This window comes from Pogoniulus pusillus, chromosome Z, assembly GCF_015220805.1.
Source record: "Pogoniulus pusillus isolate bPogPus1 chromosome Z, bPogPus1.pri, whole genome shotgun sequence".
Taxonomy (NCBI): domain Eukaryota; kingdom Metazoa; phylum Chordata; class Aves; order Piciformes; family Lybiidae; genus Pogoniulus; species Pogoniulus pusillus.
In genome coordinates this window covers 28,554,235-28,575,136 of record NC_087309.1, presented here as the reverse complement: position 1 = coordinate 28,575,136, position 20,902 = coordinate 28,554,235, and the positions used below count along the sequence as shown (strand labels likewise).

At 41.9% G+C, this 20,902-nt stretch overlaps 1 protein-coding gene across 1 annotated transcript in view; it reads right to left on the bottom strand.

The window, feature by feature from the left end:
* PLPPR1 (phospholipid phosphatase related 1) overlaps positions 1–20,902 on the bottom strand; it is a 161,348-nt gene that overhangs the window by 128,758 nt on the left and 11,688 nt on the right. Inside the window, exon 2 of the mRNA XM_064176718.1 lies at positions 1,554–1,635. The gene's annotated coding sequence lies outside the window, so the exon portion shown is untranslated. The remainder of the gene's footprint in view (positions 1–1,553; positions 1,636–20,902) is intronic.

Here is a 20,902-nt window from a genome sequence, read left to right as displayed (position 1 = left end):
GCCCAGGGATGCTGTGTTAGAGCATGCTTCCAAACAAATCAATAGGCTAAGATTCTCCATGTCTTAAAAAGAAAGTAAAGTAACCTACATGGATTTTTTTTTTTTCTTATTGAACTGAGACATGAAAGACTAAGTTAACCATATATAACTATACAAACCCTCTTTTCTATCCTCTTCTATTTCAACAGCCCTGGCTCAGAGACATGCTGCTGAAGTCTGAGCACGAGATGCACCCCCAAGTTACAACTCCTTCCTCCTCCAGTGCAGAAGCAGCACTGAAACTTACTCATGATATTATCCCAGGCAGTCACCAAGATCTGCTTGAACTCACACTTGAGGCTGAAAGCCAACAAGCAGTAAGCATGAAGGGAAGGGGTTTACATTACATTTTGTGGGGATAGGGTTAGCACAGGTGAAATGTCCTCTCACCTTGCAGTGTTTGAGGTAAAGCAGTGCCACCAAGCTGAAAGGGACACAGCAGGGCAGCAGAGGCTGAAAGTATGCCACCAAATGTGATTTCCTATGTTAGTGAAGGATAAATCTCATGTCTACAAATTATTAATTTCTTAGCCTTGGAGAGATTTCTTGCCTAAGACCCATCCTGAAAGAGAGCAGGTAGAGGTGATGTGTTTCCCAGTTGTTTAATTTTCAAAAGAAAGATTAAAAACCACATTTCAGCCCACTACCTTAAACCCTGCCTGCCTCCTTCTCAATCACCAGATTTCTCTGTTAGGAAGGCCCAGAAAACATGTAGCTTTTCCTTCTAACTGATGATCAAAGACATTTTATTTGCTTGTTCTAAAGTTTAATAACACAAACATTCCTGAATACTGTATGGCCAGCTTGGACAAAATGAGGGTGTCCAAGTCAATACAGAAACAAACACAGAAACTCAGAACTGTTAATTCTTATAACAGAAACTACAAGTACAGAAGAATGAGGGCATTGTCAGTAAAAAACCACACTCTGTATTAGCTACTTACTTGCCTGGGAAAATTGGCTACTTAATTTGCCTGGCACTGCATCTTTTCCACCACACAGAGTAGGAAGATTTTCTTCATAAGAAAACCAAGAAAGGAGAAAAAAAAAAACCCCAAGAAACACAAAAAGACACGGCTTTCTGAAGAACTAGAAAACACAGCTGTAGGTCTATTCTCCATTTAGAGTGATTTTTAAGTGCCAAAGTTCGTCCCCCTTAACTAATTCTCTATGCAATGAACAAGGAAAAAACTACTTCTGTTTTAAGGAGCAAAGTTAAAAATTCACCTGTCCAAAATGCAGAAAATAAATGGACATTTACATTAGTTTGATTTTATGTTGATGAGACCTGACCTTGAACTGAACTAATAGCAATCAGACACTGTTGTGACTTCAGACAAGACTGACAGTTCTGGTACTGGGCCTTTTATAGGCAGCTAAGATCAGGCAACTGCCTATAACTGGCCACAGCAAGACTGCAAGCCAATCTTTCCAGGTCACATACACCTTACAATTACTGTACAAAACACCCACCCAAATCAATGACATCTTCACAAAAATAACTGGAGTTATACCTGGATGTCTTATCACATATACCGAAGGCTGAGGCTGTGTTTGGTTCAGTTTAGAACAATCTCCAATACGTTTTAGTGTTCACTGAAAGGAAAGAAAAAAGAGTTTATTAAAGATAATGCATATTTTCCCAATTATTTTTTTTTTTTTGGCAAGGGCAGACTGATTTAAAACTGTTTATATATTAATGCCCTTTTATGGAAGATTTCAAAGTGCTCTTGTGGTTTTTTGTTTTGTTTTGTTTTGTTTTTCCTGTTGAAGTCTGCACAAAAACAACACAAAGGGAGCACTGTGCTGTACGCATTATGTATATGGGCTTGTAAATGTCTCAAAGCCAGAAATGTCTTCTCTGCATAGGAACAAAGCTGGAAAGATGAAAGGCCAAAACTCTAATGAAGAACACATTGAACTGCTATTAATGATCAGAATAAAATTAAGTCAGTTCTCTACCATCTCAGAAACACAATAATGTTTGTTCCCAGCCTGGCACTGTATATTACTCCTTCCCAACTGAAGAAAAGCAAAACACTACAAGACTAAATGTCTAACGATAATGGCAGTTGAATGGAATTGCATTTCCTGCTGTCCTTTACCAATCCTGTCAGTTTTAAAAGCCATCATTACCATACTTTACCATACTATGATACTTGCACAGAAATTCTCAACTCCCTTGCAGTCTGTTGAAAAGACTGAAATATGAACACAAAGAGACCTTTTAACGGGCATTGCTGATCTCCAAATACAAAACCTAAGAAAGAAATTTTGGCATCCTACACTGATTTCACCTTCTCACACACACGCAAAAGATTCTCTACAAGCAGTCGAGCTTTATTTTATCAACAGAGGGGTAATGACAGGTGTCCAACTTCCCATTTGAAGGCAAGCAAAGAATCAAGATAAAGAGTGACCCACTTAAAATGTGTTCTGCTTTAGATTTGAGAAGGCATTACCCCAGTCTGACTGCAGGTGATCTGTTTGGAAATTTGAAATTGCTTTATCTTTTTCTCAGTAAGGGTGATGAGATGAAAAGGATTAGAAACCTACACTGTGATTGAGACCAGAATGTGTTTCTATTTTCTGGCACCTTAAGAAGACAGCAACATCCTGTTACTATTCCTTTACATCGCTGCAATTTACAGCAGTTCTCCTATCTTTTGTCTCTCAAGTGAACAAATTTCTGTTGTCATTGTGCTTAAAGGTAATTTGCTGAGCAATGTTTAACAGTCCCATTTGAACTCTCCCTTGATTGAAATAGTATATTACTGCCATCAGCTGCCAAGAAACTGTACCTCTTCAGGAAATTTACACTTTGACAGAGGCTGTCAGCAGATTTGTGTGTGTATGTGCAAGCAGAAAGCTGGTATTTCAAAGGGTTGCATGCTAGCACTATAGAATATGACAGCAGACTTGTAGGAGACTATACAGACAGGCACCTGGCATAAGAACCACACCTCTCGCTAGCTTTATATGCTGCTTCTGCTTCCAGCAGCAAGCTCCAAGAGACTATCTGTAATTGACATTGCAAAAGGACATGCTGCAACACAGCCAACGGGTAAATGGGAGACACCATGAAGCCTGCATTTAGTCATGCATCACTGACTGAATCAAGATCTATTTACAAGCCTCCTGTAACACTGTCATTAGTGTCTATCTGTTGTTCTCTAGCAGAGATAAAAGTACAGTGGCTGCCCTCTAACCAGGACACAGCCTCAATGGAACACGCAGAAATGCAAAAATTAATTGCTCTAAGCAAATACGTGTTTTAAAAGTCACTTTTCTAACCCTGCATTATGAAAACTCAGTAATTGAATTTAGAAGTGTCTTCTTTCAGGGTATTTTTCTTGCTACTCTTACAAGAGCACATAGAGAAAAAGGAAAAGAGGGAAAGGAAAAAAATAAAAAGAAAAAGGAAAAATAAGGAAAAGAGAAAACAAAAAATGAATGAATCATTAACACCTAAGCCATGAATCAGATACACAAGGGTCATTTTCCAGACATTCAGAGTGTGGTGAAGGAGATTTCAGTGAGGGAGATGCACCTGGTCAAGGTATTCCTGAAAATGGCCTCATAACCAGAATTATTTGGGATATGCTGTCTGTAACCATGAACTGTCTGGGAAAAAGGGACCATATTTTGTCTGTTTATTCCCAGCATTTACAGAATCATTAAGCACTTCTGAGGAAGAGTTTGACATGAATCAATAACAAGCCTTTTTCCCTTGAAGACCTGGGCAGCCTTTGCACATGTTTTTCAGGTCAGACACTGGTCAGAAATTTTGATTTCAAAGGCCAGGGCAGATGATTGAGGTCAGCTACTCTAACTCTCCCCACACAGCTAAAGAGAAAACTGTATCCTCTGGGTCTTGCATTATGATTTAGCAGGATTTTGCTTACTTTTTGCTACTGCTAAAGAAAATTTGAAATAAAATTCTTACAGTATCCTAACAGAGTCTTTAAGGATGAAAGAGATATTTATGTAGGGAGCTAAAGGTGCTTCCTTGACAAAGTACTGTGGTAGGTTAGCATTAGACAAGGGTCAAATTTCCATCCAGCTTCTCAATCTCTCACATTCCTCAGGAAAGAAGAAAATAGAATGAGAACTTGCATGGGTTGAGGCAAAGACAAGGTGATTTCTTGTCAATTACTGTGGTGGGCAAAACAAATTTGATCTGGGAGGAGATTACTTTGTTAAGTGAAGTAAACTCTGGTAGTGAAGAGCAAAGACAAACAAGACAAACACCTTCCCCCACAATTCTCTCTCCCTGGACCAGAATGGTGTTGCAAGAACATAGTGGCTTCTCTCTACGGCTCCTTCTTGCTCACACCATCCCCCAGATGGTCTCCCTTCTCCAGGCTGCAGTAGATGTCAGGAAATCTGGCCAGCCATGGGCTCTCTGTCAGTGGTAGGCCAGGTCAGCTCCAGTCCTGGGCAATGCTCAGCACTGCCTGCCTTAGCTTTCTCTCTTGTACCCTGTTCATCCCTTTTTCTCCCTCATTCCTTTGCTCCTTCAACCTTTTTTTTCCTTTTCCATTCATTTCAGGAGCCTTACGTGTGGCTAAGGTTCTGGGCTGGTCATGGCTGGTTCTAGGCAGCTCCAGGTGTTTCCAAGGACCCTCTGCCATGACCAGACCTGGTCATCCCCCATCAGAGACATTGACAATAGTCTCCCTTCAGCAGAAATCCTGAAACTAAGGTAAGACTGACACAGGTTTATTAGATCACAGTATTATTAGGATTGGAAGAGACCTCACAGATCATCAAGTCCAACCCTTTACCACAGAGCTCAAGGCTAGACCATGGCACCAAGTGCCACGTCCAATCCTGCCTTGAACAGCCCCAGGGACGGCGACTCCACCACCTGCCCAGGCAGCCCATTCCAGTGTCCAATGACTCTCTCAGTGAAGAACTTTCTCCTCACCTCCAGCCTAAATTTCCCCTGGTGTAGCTTGAGGCTGTGTCCTCTCGTTCTGGTGCTGGCCACCTGAGAGAAGAGAGCAACCTCCTTCTGGCCACAACCACCTCTCAGGTAGTTGCAGACAGCAATAAGGTCACCCCTGAGCCTCCTCTTCTCCAGGCTAAACAATCCCAGCTCCCTCAGCCTCTCCTCATAGGGCTGTGTTCAAGGCCTCTCCCCAGCCTCGTCGCCCTTCTCTGGACACGCTCAAGCATCTCAATGTCCCTCCTAAACTGAGGGCCCAGAACTGAACACAGTACTCAAGGTGAGGTCTAACCAGTGCAGAGTACAGCGGCAGAATGACCTCCCTGCTCCTGCTGACCAGGGGGAAAGAGAAAGTGAAAAGAATCAATCTTAACATGGCAAGACATGTTTGCAAGGGAAATTAGTGTACTTTCGACAGCTCAACCATGCAGCTATTTGTGCTCAGGTCAGATCCTAGGAGAATGAGGGAACCAGCATTTCCTAACCTACTCACTTCCTGACCTTTACATTTAGGGCATTGATTCATGCACATCTGCCTTGCTGGGGCTTGTGGAGAGACATGGGCAGGCACTCTGGCCCATGGCCGCCACACTGTTGCCTAGTTGCCATCCCAATACCCACCCTGTCCCTCTCACTCTTACCCCATTCTCCCTCCACTGGCCTCAGGAAATGTTTCCTAAAGCTGTAGATGGGACAGGATGACAGCCTTGCTCTTTTTCAGCTCAGCAAGGTGGAATGAATCACACTAACTTTGAATAAGGAAAAAGAAGTGACATGTCTTTGAGGAAAAGAGATAGCAATCAATCTGTTTCTGCTGATGCTGAAGACATGATGTATTGAATTTCAGCCACATTCAGCAGAAAAACAAACAAACAACGACTACAAGAGTACCTCTCTGTAGCTAAAGAACAGGCATTTCCTTAGACTGTTGCTCTGCTTTTGGATTTGAGACAAATGATGCTGATGTGAGCAGGCAGGTAAACAGGAGCTGCAGATTTGCAGGAGAAAGTAGAACTGGCCAAAATAAGGACTGCAGCCACTGAGGCAGCTGCTTGGTCTGACCTGTACCCATGGAAGCTGGCAATGGCTGTGCAGCCCTAATGAGGGCTACAGAGAAGCCTGGAAGTTCTGCTTTTGACCTCATTCATTAACTTCAAGAGAACTGGGGTCTCCTATTCAGGATTCATATTGCAATAGGCTGCCTTCTTACCTCCTAACAAGAACTTATTTGAAAAGCCAAGGAATGCATTAACACTGTGGCTTTATTCACAAAAGGCTCTTGTGTGCTGTTAAGGGCAAGATGATTTGCAGTACAGATGCATGGAGAACTAAGACTACAGCACTACTGAGTTTGAGTCAATAACAAAGACTTTTTCATTCGAAATCAATTCTCAGACACAGACAGGGATGATTAATAAAAATAAAATGTTTCTCATTGTGAAATCTCAAAGAAAGGGTAGCTAAAAATAATGAAAGATGATGCCTCTGCTCTTGGTTTTGCTAGCTCTGCCATTTGCAAAGGTTATAATTCAAGAAACAAACATTGTTCCGATGCAATCATTTAAGTCCAGAAAAACCCTCACAAAGTTTAAAATTAGGAAGTGTTCAAGTAGTTTGCTAAACTTAATATATTGTTATCATCTCAATACACCACACACAAAACTCCTCAGTATCTTATGCTGGTACTTCAGAGTGAATACATTTTGTCAGTGGTCCTTCTTTTGACAATACTGTGCCGGATGGGATTTCAATTGTTGCTCTCTCCACTCGTCACTATCATGTGTGTTTGGTTCAGTCTGGCCTAATGAATGGTTAAAATCAGAGTCTAATATGACTGTGACAATACCCCTCTACATAGGAGTACCTACAACACTATTCTTAAGTTCTTGGCATCCGTACAAATTCAGGTGCTATGCAAGGCTGAATGCTCCAGAAAACCTTGCCCACAAAGCTCCATGCGTATCTCAAGTGGCTGTGCTGTAAGCAGCAACATGAAGCTCAAAGCACTCGTTGACACTGTTCAAATGAAATAGCAGCTCCAAGACTACAGGCAGGCTTCTTGACACTCACACAACTATGAGGCTGCAATAACCAGAGTTTTTTAGTAGATTTTAGCTCTTATAGAGCTAAGCAACAATTGGGAACAATATTTGAAAGATCTGACATTGGACATGCCTGATTTACAGGGTCTTTCAGACATACCATTATTTCAGTAAGAGACAAACTTTTTTGTCACCCCTTACTATTTCCGATGCAAACCAGAACCTGGAGGGAGGTAGAATAACCAATGCTCCAGTTTGAAGATTTGTGTTTGGGTTGTAAAACAGGATTTCCCAAAACCATTTGGATTTTTCATATGAGGAGGTCACATCAGAGGTGATTACATACTCACTAACTGTGGAGTTGAACATAGTGGGTTTCACTTCAACAGGAGGAGAAATATCTTTACAGGGAGAGTGACTGAGCACTGAAACAGGCTGCCCAGAGAGGCTGTGGGGTCTCCTTCTATGGAGACTTTCAAAACCTGCCTGAATACATTCCTGTGCAGACTACCCTAGGTGATCCAGCTTTTGGCAGGGGTGTTGGAGTAAATGATCTCTGGAGGTCCCTTCCAGCCTCTAACATTCTGTTATTCTGTGATTCTGTGAATGTTAAGGGCAGGCCTCTTGTGATCTGAAGAGCACAGCAATTAGATGTGCATTGTACTCAAGCTCTAAGCATAAGCACACTAAACACCAGAAAACCAAACCACTTGCATAATGCAAACACATTTCTCCACAGAGCCTTAAGGATCACTACCTATGTAAGCAGCCTCATAGGCCTATAATGGACATTTTAGTCTCCCAGCCCTCCCTGGACAGTACTGTCCTCTTTTCTTCCCTGATGGCAAGAGCTGAGGCTTGGGCAGCCCCTAAATGAGCAACACATGCTCCCTGTTAACTCCTCTCCCTTCTTAAAGAGGCAGAGAAAGGGAATAAAGGACAGAGACTTAAGAATTGGAAAAGAAAACTAAACCAGTTAGAATGAAACAATGACAACAATACCAATACTGAACGCACCCTCCTTGATGGCAGCATTACCACTGATGCTGTAAGAGGGCAGACTGGATTCAAAGGCAGACAGAAACTGGATTCAGGAGCTGGATTCTGCAACCAGAATCAGGAATGCATGGATTGGGATTGAAGACAGGACAGTCTTCCTTGGACATAGTTCTCCTTGGACAATGGCTATAGAAGAAGTGGGCTTGACCCTTGTGATCCCTCAGCTTTATTGTATGACATACGTAATGAAATAATTTGTTTGCCAGTTTAGGGTCATCTGTCCTGTCCGCTCTTCCCTGAAGATATGACCTCTTACCTATTGCACCTCCAACATGGCACACAGGATTTAGCAGTGACCTGGATTCCTACAACAGCAAGTATTATCGAGAGCCTTTCTACCTACCAGTCCTTGGTAGTACCTCCAAACATCATGTAATACCACTTCTAGAAGCAAAGATTGTCTGCAAAAAACACACTTTTAATTTCCAAATGTGCAGTTACTTAGAAGAGACTGAGCTGAAAAGCAAAACCACTGACAGAATTGGTTGTTTTCTAACTGAGATCAGGATACTTGCCCAGGAAGGGGGAAACAGCATGACCTGTGACACGAAAACAAAGATGTCCAATTACTGGTAGCACTGCTCTGCAACCATGCAAGTGCTCCAAGAAACCACACTTTACTCTTATCACTGAACCTGCCCACAAGGTTGCTCTTCTTAGCCCAGATTCTGTCTAAGAGCACAAACAGGTTCTTTGCCCTCTTGTCAGGGCATTTACAAACTGTCATCTTCTTCTGCCACTGGAAATACTAGCAGCTGCTGATCTCATGCTTACTGCTCCTTAACAGCAAGGTAGTGTAAATATCTTGTGAACAGTAGGTGCTTGCTTCCTTTTGAATCCTCTGTTGACAATCTTCCTTCCCTGTCTGCAGCAAGCAAACTCTCTGAAAAGGGACAAAATGTTAAGTCCATATCCTTGTTAGTATTTCTCAACAAAGAGCAAAAGGCTTCCCACAGAACCTTTTAGCTGTGGTAAACACTGTGAAGCCACTGGTATGCAAAGCTTGGCCAGGTGGAAAAAAACACAGAACATTTCTCATGGATGTCACCTCCAATTCAAAGACAAATTTGCTTCAGCTATTTCCCCTGTCTCTTCTTAGTCTCTCTCTTCCTTTCCCTTTCTCTCTCTCTAGTGAATTAAAGCCCAATAAAAACATGAGTACTCTTCTCATCTCTACATGGAAATTGCATCCAACCTGGGGAGTCTCTAGCATGAAATGGTTATAAAGAAATACTGCATATGTGCCACTTCAAGACGAGCATGGTACCCTTCCCTGGATGCCTTACTGCATTACATGGACATCCTCTGGCTCTGTAACCCTGTTCCACCAAAGAAAACAAGTGCACATCCAGATGGAAATTGTTTTTCAGGTGGTCAGTGCACAAGTTATAATTTTCACATCAGAAAGACTGACTTTGTGCTATTGAATAGTCTAGAACACTCATCAGTGTTCATTAAAAAAAGGTTTGCATGTAGCATTCCTACTTTAAGAGCAGAGCAAGTGAGTTTTGCATAGGTGGTTTCCAGAAGCAAGAAGCAGGGGACGATCAGAGGGCTGGAGCAGCTCTCCTATGAGGATGGACTGAAAGAGTTGGAGCTGCTCAGTCTGGAGAAGAGGAGGCTCCCAGGTGACCTACTTGTGGCCTTTCAGTATCTGAAGGGGGCCTACAAAGCTGGGGAGGGACTTTTTAGGATATCAGGTAGAGACAGGACTCAGGGGAATGGAGTGAAGCTGGAGATGGGTAGGTTCAGATGGGATGTGAGGAGGAAGGCCTTCACCATGGGCATGGTGAGAGCCTGGAATGGGTTGCCCAGGGAGGTGGTTGTTTAGTCTAGAGAAGAGGAGGCTGAGGGGAGTGAGACTTTACTGCTCTCTACAACTACCTGAATGGAAGTTATAGTGAGATGGGTGTTGGTCTATTGCCCCTAGTATCAATTGATACAAATGAGAGGAAATGGCCTGAAACCCAGGGGAGGGTTAGAGTGAATATCAGGAAAAAATTCTTTGCTGAAAAAGTGGTCAGGCATTGGAATGGGTTGTCCAAGAAGGTGGTGGAATCACTGTCCTTAGAGGTGTTAAAAATTGTGGGGACATGGCACTCTGTGACATGGTTTAATGGCCATGATGGTGTTAGGTGGATTGTTGCACTCAACAATCTTAGACTTCTTTTCTAAAGAAAGCAATTTTATGATTCTAACATCAGTGGCACACTGGACTGACGACACTTTTAGCCTTACCTTCTGCCACTTGTGCTGCAACTACCTTGCAATTTCACACACTCTGCACTACTTAGCAGTCTGGCTTTTTTCTAAAGCTGCAGTTACTGGGTTTATGTGTCACTATTAGGAAGATTAAATTAAGCAAATTCTCTAACTAAATTGTAGGGAATTATTTAGATTATCACAACTTTTCTTCCTTCCCCTTTACAGGAATAGATTACCACTCCCTGAGATCTCTGTTCAACCAAGCCATGTATGAATGACCAAACAGAGGCCTTACAAAAAGCATTTTTTTGCATAACTGCTCTCTGTCCAGTGTCACAGGTCTACTGACTCAACTGGAACCAGAAACAGCCTAGGTTAACTCTGTACTATGGAAGGCACCAGAGCTTGTAGACATCTCTTTTTATATGTCTCAATTTCACTGCAACTAAGAATATATTCTTACCCATGCAGTCAAGATTCAGAGCACATGCATGGAAGCCAAGCAGAGTTCATCTGTGCTAGGTAACAAGGAACTGATGTGGTGTGTTATGGATTCTAACAAGGGTAACATATTTCTGACAATGCAGAATACATTAGGGAGATGACATACAACCCTGATGGCAACAGGTAGTAAACCGAATGCAGTCAATGTAAAACAAGTTTCAGCAGCAGAGCTCCGGAATGGAGATTAAAAAATAGAGAGTGAGAGAGGTTTTGTGGATCTAAGGAGTTGATGGTAAGAATACAGAGGACAATAGGACAGTGACCAAGATACATCTCAATCTCAGGTGCTGAACTTGTACTGAAACTAAGATTAGTGTGAGTGCATACCACTATTCCTAGGCATGCCCCTCAGTAAAGGAAGTGCCACATCAAAACTGAACACCAAATGGCATCTTATCACCCAGTGCCCTCTGTGAGTCAGTGGTCTAACCTAATCGCCTTAAATCTGACTGGATCAAATCCTTGCTTTTCACTCTGTTTTTTATACCTTATCTTCTTATACAGCAGAAGGTTTCATCTGATATCAATGCTTTTATTTCTCATTGAAACATGAGATTTTCTTTCACCTCTTGCCAGCTGCCTCTACAAACACACCCCAGTCAGCAGCTCCATGTGGCAAACCCTGTGTGCTATAGAAGATGGCTGAACATAGAGGAGTAGCTTTTAGAAAGACACTGAATTTCTGGCAAACACACTTTTAAATGATGCTTGAGGATTAGGTGGTGTTTAGCCACAGGATTTTATTATTATCTACATGCTTACAAGTCAGTGTCATGCTGCATCTCTATCTTGTTCAGACAACACAGAAACTTCCAAAATAATTAGCCAAATGAACAACTTCATGCAAGAAATAAGATACTTAAAGAATTTATTAAATCAAGCAGTTATCCCTTGGAGACTGATGAGAAAGTGGATAGTAAGCAATTTATGCTATGCTATAAGCTTTCCTTGCAAACCTCATTCCCTCTCAACAAAATATTGCCACATCTGCTTTCCTCTTCTTCATAAACCTTTTATGGCCAGCTACAGCTCCTGGATGATTACAGCTCTGCTCTCTCCTGGTTAGCACTAGCAGAGTGTCAACAAAACCAAGGCTTGCTCTTGTCTGAAATTTGGGCCTTTATCAATAAACTGAAAATGTTCAAGTTGTTGCTAAGAACCAGAGTTAGCAGTATCTCCTTTTCAATGCTTTTCATCGTGGATGCAGCAATCCACCAGATTTTCTACTTGCTAGCTTGCAAAGCAATGCCAGTCATGAAGCCTGTGATAAAACAGGAAACATTTATTTTAAAGCACAATGGATTAGAATTCAAGAATCTGACACATCCCAAGGTGTGCTGAATTACAGGGCAAAGGTTGGTTTCTAACATCTGGTGGCATCATCATTGTCAAATAAGAAAATTGGCCAGAAATGGCATGCAGATGACCTTCAAGGGCTGCTGTACCCTTATTGTTGACTGCCTAAATTATGAAAGAACATTTTTTTAAATCACCTCTTGTTGACTGGCTCCTGCATTCATCATGCTGTTGGTTGAAAGTGCTCTCTGCAAGTTTATGAGGTCTAATTCTTCTGTCTAACATTTCCATGTATTTAGCTATGATGCAACCTGGTGCGCTCATATTCCTACAGACAACTCAATTTCCCAGGTAGATGCTTTCAGGGCAGCTCTAGGTCTGGGGCTGCTTTGAGCAGTGTCCTCAAACAAGCTATTCCCCTGTCTGATGAGCATCCGCAGAGACTTAGATGGATGCTCACAGCACACTGTAAATTGTAAGGGGAGCTGAGAAAGAGTTTTGGAGATATGGCTGCTCTGTTTCCATTTCAGTTATGTGTGCATGCTTACTTTGCTCAATATGGCAGGTATCAAGGTGGCATCAGTCAGGTGAATTTCCAGTTCAGCTCTCCCACATCCAACCTGATCTCCTTTTATGATCAGGTTACCTGCCTGGTGAGCGCAGGGAAGGCTGTGGATGTAGTCTGCCTGGACTTCAGCACAGCCTTTGACACTGTCTGCCACAACAAGCTCCTGGCCAAGCTGGCAGCTCATGGCTTGGACAGATTCACTCTGTGCTGGATCAAGAACTGGCTGGATGGCAGAGCCCAGAGAGTGGTGGTGAATGGTGCCACATCCAGTTGGCAGCTGTCACTAGTGGTGTTCCCCATGGATCAGTGCTGGGCACAGTCCTGTTCAATATGTTTATTGATGATCTGAACCGGGGATTGAGTCCAGCATCAGTAAGTTTGCAGATGACACCAAGCAAGGAGCAGCTGTTGATCTGCTGGAGGGTAGGAGAGTCCTGCAGAGGGACCTTGACAGGCTGGATGGGTGGGCAGAGGCCAATGAGATGAGATTCAACAAGGCCAAGCGCAGGGTTCTACACTTTGGCCACAACAACCCCAAGCAGTGCTACAGGCTGGGGACAGAGTGGCTGGAGAGCAGCCAGCAAGAAAAGGACCAGGGGGGTACTGATAGATAGGAGGCTGAAGATGAGCCAGCAGTGTGCCCAGGCGGCCAAGAGAGCCAATGGCATCCTGGCCTGTATCAGGAACAGTGTGGCCAGTAGGACAAGGGAGGTTATTCTGCCCCTGTACTCAGCACTGGTCAGGCCACACCTTGGGTACTGTGTCCAGTTCTGGGCTCCTCAATTCAAGAGAGATGTTGAGGTGCTGGAACATGTCCAGAGAAGGGCAACAAAGCTGGTGAGGGGCCTGGAACACAGCCCTGTGAGGAGAGGCTGAGGGAGCTGGGGGTGTGCAGCCTGCAGAAGAGGAGGCTCAGGGGGGACCTCATTGCTGTCTACAATTACCTGAAGGGAGGCTGTAGCTAGGTGGGGGTTGGTCTGTTCTTCCAGGCAACCAGCAACAGAACAAGGGGACACAGTCTGGAGTTGTACTGGGGGATGTAGAGGCTGGATGTTAGAAGGAAGTTCTTGCCAGAGAGAGTGATTTGCCATTGGAATGGGCTGCCCAGGGAGGTGGTGGAGGCACCATCCCTGGAGGTGTCCAAGAAAAGCCTGGATGAGGCACTTAGTGCCATGGTCTAGTTGACTGGCTAGGGCTGGGTGCTAGGTTGGACTGGCTGATCTTGGAGGTCTCTTCCAACCTGGTTGATTCTATGATTCTGTGATCCCTACCACCATTGTATGTGGACATTCAATCTAAACCAGCACTGGCAAAAAAACTGTTAGTTCAGCCATCAGCTATATACTAGAGCTACAGCCCATCCAGAGAATGGTAAGTACAGTGGCCCTAGTTAGCAACCTCATCTTACTTTGCGTAGCATCCCATGGCTTTGTGCTGAAAACAGTTTCAGGTACTGCAGGCTTTCCTCCCATCAACTGCCCTGGCAACTCCAGCCCTCAGACACGTACCCGAACAACGTTTGAGGTATCTCTTAGTATGCCACCCCACCCCCCCCAGCAGGTGACTACATTTTGAGCCTTTTGTGATTACTCTAAGTAGCTACCTCCAACTGAGACACCTGCTGGAAGCTGGCATGAAAGAGGAGGCTTTGTCTGGGAAATGGTTACAAAGGAAGAGCACAGTAATACCAAAGAGAAGGAGAGAGGGACAGTAAAACTATGCATACAGAAATAGTAGAAACTGTAACTAAGAAGTTTGAACAGTCTTAAAAACTGAATTTCTAAGCCAAATAATCTGACTTCTAACCTTCTGGATGGCTGCAAAATTTGAAAGCTTTCTATGGGTGCTGAAAAAGGCTGAAAAAACTTTGCTACCCTTTACAGAGAAATAGCTATGTATCACCAAAACAGTCATTACTGCTGCCACTTACCCTCTCCTGGGTTTAGGAAATCCAAGGACACCCAAAGTTTCCTCTGACTCTCATAGACCACTTCACTGTGACTACAGTGAAATAGGAGTGTTTCACAGCACAAGTGACACACATTGTATACTGTAGCTTTGCTACTACTCTAAAAGAAGGGGAATGTAAATGAATCTATGCCATTAAGTGAGGACAAAAGAGGTTAATTTTGATGTCTGTCCAGAGATAGTGAAAGTAAAGGGGTAGAAGGAAAAAGCAGAGAGACAATTCAGGGTGATGTTGTAATAGAGATAAAATTAATCCCACGGCACAGACAAGTGAAATTCATTAGAGAATGCAAAGGGCTAAGTTCTTTACAACTTTCACATAGATTACACAGACACAAGTGTCAGCAGAGCATGGCCTTGTGTGTCCAGCTGGGCTTGAGTGTGGTTATATTTGTAAAAGGTAGATCTTTATTGGCAGAAGAAAACAACATTCACAGCCTTGTGGGCTGACGGAGAAAGGTCAAAGAGCAGCTTTCAGACGAAGAGGGAAAACACATCCTTGCAAGGAACAGCAGAGACAATAAAAAAACCTCAATGACAACCTGTTCTCCCACCTTTTAACCAAAGATCACAGGCTTTTGAGAGGGGAAACAATTTAACTGACACTGGTTAATACTTCCACTTGAAGTATGTGTTCATATGAAGAGCAGAATGGCAATCATGTCCACTGATGGAACAGCACTACCATAAAAAAGGAAAAACTGACACTTAGAAACACACTGTTGTGTTAATCTACCAGAGAAAAACATGTGGCACAAGATCAAATTTCACCTAACACCAATTCTTCCTGCATTTAAAATTATTACCACTTCCTTCTCATGGTGCAGAGAAGGAAACTACATTTCAGCTTATATTATATTCTGTTAAAAATACAGGCCATAAAAGAATTCTAAAGTTGGATTTTTGCCTTTTTTTATTTTCATCAGAGCAGTAGGGTTTTTTTTTTCTTCAAAACTTATCTTTCAAAATAACTCTAAGAAGTGTAACTTCTTTTTTAAAAAAGAGACAAAGCAATGGACTCTAAAAAAAATTTCTTCCTAAAGTTTTGAGCAATATCTGCCATATTTGGCATACCTCATTAACAAACCCAGAAATGCTATGATAGAAATGAGCAGGTAGCAAAGTGAGACAAATATTTTAATTCAGTCCTTTTCATTTCTAAGCTAATTTTCTTTATCTTTTGTAAACCTGACAGGGTTGCAGAAGCCTGTCCCGTGGTCAGAAGCATGCTAAAACCACCATTCCACAGCTAGATTTCTCTCAATTACATGCCCACTGCTTTGGCTGAGAGTATTTTAACCCATTTATCCAGTTTCTTCCTTTAGACCCATGCCTAACCGAAATGCATCACTTGTAGCAATCCACCTCAAGCTCTGGCTTCTTCAGGTTTGAAAAGTCTGCATTTTCCCATGTGGCCTCTTCAAGATGGTAATTAATTAGGCTGGAAGTTATTGGAATGTGTCTTGGATGCCTGGTCTGTATCCCCTAAGAAGCAGATAAACTGTGCTTCTAGCCCCAGACTCTGGGATGGGTATAAAGGCGTCAGAGCAGTCATGTATAACACTCAGTGTCCCACCTGACTGCATCAGCCTCCACGTGCTCAGCAGGCAGTAGCAAACTACAGGATAATACACTTGCATACAGCCTCTTTCTAGTCTCTGGACAGAGGTCCTCATGACCTAAATGCATCAGATCACTCTTCTGCTTCGGTCAAGCTGAGTTATATCTTCAGCATTTGCTTTCTATCCCTTCATCAAGAAGTGAAACTTCCTGAAGAAGTCTCTCAATGTTAGTATCTCCTTAATGTAAGACTACGTATTTCAATAAGCTCCAGGTCTTTTGGTTCATTGGTTGGTGTGCTACTTTGAAGCAGTGTAGAATGTTTTGGTGAGAAGAACTAGATCATAGACTGTCCAAGTAAAACAATGGCGATGTCTACTCCCCTCAGAGTCTTGCTGAAGAAGAAAGGAAAACATTAGATAGATGTTGTTTTTTTGTGCCACGGAAAGTAATTTGGTTTAACTGTTTCTCCATGAGGTTGTGAGACTGGAAAATAAGGCTAACAAAGCAGAGTAGAAGATGACAGGGGAAAAAAAAGCTGGCATATAATGAAGGCTGATGCAAAACAGCCAGATTGTTATTTTTTATGTTAAGCAAGGTAAAAAATTAAGTTCTTGGGGGATTACAACACTTGCAAATACTGGGTCAAACCTTCATGCCACTGAATCAGTAGAAGCTTTGCCATTAAGTTCAAGAGAAACAATGACCTACGAAATTACATGAAAACTGCCACAACATGAAGGGGGGAAAGGTGATCTGAGAAACCTCTTGCAGTACAGCTTCGCTAAAATGTTACTGAGCTGGCATCATTACAACTAGCATTTAGTGTGAAACATGGGTACCCTAGATTTCAGTTTGCAGTTCATTTTTTTCTGTTTCATTTTCAGAGCTCCAAGAACGGCCAAGATGGGAGTCTTCATCAGCAGAATGAAATTTCTATGAAAACGTGAGCAATATAGCCTTTAGAAAGAATTTGAGGGTTTGCATTAATTATGAGCAATCCAGAAATAAGATAAATACTCAACCATTTTTCTATTTGGCTTAATTTCACTCCACAATCCACCTAATGCTGTGCAGTACATAAAACAATGTCACTGTCTGCAACAAACCAGGCTACTGTCGACAGATCAGTCCCTTGAATTGCACCTTTGTGAATAAACATAAAGGGAGGGAAAAGAAATGCATGCTTTTCTGGAAGTTACTTTTAATGCTTAGATAGCATCTGAGAGGATGCTCCTGAGGCAAGAGATACTCTACTGTGTTAAAGGAACGGTGAATGAAACTCCCTGCTTATTTGCATAGGAGGTCAAACCAAGAACATATTCAAAAACAAACAACCCCCCCCAAAAAACAACAGTTACAGACACACTAGCAAGAAGCTGAACAGCCTTAATCCTGGTGTAATATCTCTGCATCGCAGAACTGGCTTACAGACAGGAATTCTGTAATTTTGTGTTAATGTACACATGTGCACAGACCACAGCTGTAGAAACCTCATCTTCTGCTGAGCCTGAAAGATACAAAGGAAATTGGACAAGATACCAATTCTCATTCCTGTAACACTTGGCAACAAAATGTGATGCTTGCAGAATCATCACCATTTACACTATTCCATGCCCTTATTTTCCCACCTCTGCTTTACACTATCACTTGCCTTTTGCCCTCCCACTTAAAGTCCAGCAGTATCTGTGGTAGCTTATATTTGTCAGACACAGATACAGTTCATGCATTAAATGTGGAGTTTTCAGAGTAACAGCTACACCCTCCCAGAACCTCAGCATTTGTTTACAAGCTGTCACTGCTTGACAGTTCAGCTACTGTTTACAGCAAACTGATAAAACAGGTCATAGACTGACTCTGCTATGCTAATGTGGAGGGAGAGAGAAGTTCTGAAAATTAGTTTCTAATTCCCACATGCCACTCACCTTAACTGAAATATTTCCATTACCTCCCACACTCTTCAACTTATCAGCAAAACCTTCCAGCAGTGAAATTGTTTAAAGGCTCAGAAGAAGAATATTATTTTTTAAACTACCATTCTTGAATCACTGATGACTTGACCAAAACTTTGAGTCTCTCACTAAGACTGTTATGCTTAAAACTGCATTTGCTACCAAGAATGCCTGAACTAGTAATATTTGCAAGTAATCTCAGTTTACTCTCCTGATAAAATACAATTACTGAGGAAGCTTCAGTTTCCTTCCTCTGTTATCATCACAGGTAGGTGAAATAAAAAATGTGAGAGATGAAAGCAAATGAGGACTGACAACAACAGTATATTATTGAAGGCCAAGGCTGGACGCTCAAAGCAAGCTCAGAGAACACCAGACTCTTCCAGTAGCCAAGCTAAGAATACACGTGAAAAAGACCTGACTTTTACCAGCCAGGCTGTTGAAGGCTTTGCCAGCAAATACATAAAAGTGAAAAAAACCCGAGGATTTGCATGACTTAGAAACCCAAACCAAAGTAGTCATGTAAAGCAGAAACCTCCTAATTAAGGTATGTAAAATGTTTTTGAGGAGGATGAAGGAGATAAAAATAACTGCTTTTAGTCCTGAGATAGACAACTCACAGGGCTGGCGTCAGGGCAAAGAGCAGGAACAGAGGGGAAAGAGTGGCTTTTTCCATTACTAGAGGACAGAGGAGGCGACAAGACACAAAGCACCATATAAAGAAAATGAGTTGGCCTCAGGTCTAGAAGGTCTCTGATACCCTGTCCTTCATATAATAATTTTTGCTGCCCATGGACCCACCCAGTGCCAGCCTCTTCACGGAGGTGCAGAGTGCATATATCTCACAGCCTATGTTTCTGGCATGTGGTTTGGTACCATGTGGTTACCTGCAACACTCACTGTGCTGTTCTGATTAACACACCGTTTACTGCCTGACTCTTTACCTCTCCTCACAAAACAGTGTAGATTGTCAAATGTCTTTATAACTGTGCTGGTTTGAAGCTAGCTAGAATGTTTTGGTGAGAAGAACTAGATTACCGGCTATGAAAGAGAAACAATGGTGATGTCTACTTCCCTCATAAGCTGGCTGACATATACAAAAACAAAAAGCAAAACATAGCTAACCATTCTCAGTTCTGCTGCTGGCGAGTTCTGAGCTGCATCTTAGTCTCTAACCTCACCCTCCTTTTTTTTTTTTTTACTTTTTTTTTCTTTATTTTTCTTACTTTTTTAAAAAATTATTTGCATCATTAACTGGCTTCTGCTGAAAGTCACCAAACTACATGAAATTCTACAAGCAACAATACTCAGTGTTTCGCTATAGCTCTTTATTTCTACCTTGCATAATGAGGAAGAGGATTGGCAGTTTTAAAACGATAGTTTTCTATTGCTCTACAATACAGTAAGATGATTTTTTAAACCATTCCACATCACATAATTGCAAATAGGAAGTGTGCTCTCCCTGTTGCTCATGCACTCCTTGGTAAAACTTAGTGTGAGACCTGTGTAATGGGATTTAAAGCTCAACATCTGTTTTGCTAGGCCTCTATATGAGGGCAAACATTTTGGAATCAGAAATCAGCATGATCTCAGCAGGAATTTAGAAGCCAGACAAATACTTATCTAAAGAATAATGAAAAGTAGACTATACTCAAGAAATCTTTCTGTTCTTTCAATAATTACCATCTTTTAAGTCCTCCTATTTTTGGAACTCATGTCACTCACACTTAAGAAATGTATTTTCCTGACCCGTAAATGTAACCAAACATCTGGTCTCTGGTGCATGCATTTTAGATATGTGAAGCCATTTCAACTGAGTTATTCAGCCAAGAAGCCCATGAATAACTTCAGAGCAGATTAAGTTATCTTCAAGGATGAAATACATCGATCAGACCAAGTCTCTGACAGTAGCAGAACTATCTCTACTGCATAAATGAGGCCAGGGGAGGAATTCTTAATATAAATGAAGACTTACCATTATAAAAGCATGGCAACATTAATAATTTAAGAAAGTGTTATAAAGATGTTAGTTTCCAAGAAGAAATGACAGAGTGAGACAGTGTTGTATGCTAGCCAAGGTGAGTTCTGGCAAGCAAATGAAGACTTGCAGAAAAAAAACCCCAAACTATCCATGTAGCTATTTCTAGTATCACAAAATGACTTCTTGAAATACTAGGGAAAAAAAACCTTAGAAATTTGGACAGAATTTTCCTTTTTGATAACACTGAATTGAAGTCCACAGTGGAAAACTTCAGTTGCTGAGTGTGTACCATCATCACTGCCATATTCTCCTAAGGAAAGCAGCATATTCTTCTCTTTGGCTGTCAATCTTTCTTTGCAACACTGCATCATTCAGAGACCAAAGAGAAAATGCCATGTAAGAGGGCGCTGACATTATGGACTAACATCTTCAGCCACTGCCAGGAGTGTGACAAGGAGCAATGCCATAATTTTCAAAGCACATATATCTTACAGCCCGGCTCAACAGTCTAAGTTAGGGTAATGGTGATCTGCACATTGACAGCATCCTGGACACAGATGAGTAAGACAAGTTTCAAAGTCACGTCTAGAAATAGAAACATATTCCAACTTCCGTCCTAACCTCAAATGACCAGAAATTGTATCAACACCCATCCTTAATTTAATCTTGTCTAGACTGAGATAGAATGCAGTTTATGCTGACTGTTAATTAGTACCAGCAATATTAATTATTTTCAAATAACATAAGTTAACTGATAACATTTTTTCTAGTATGAAA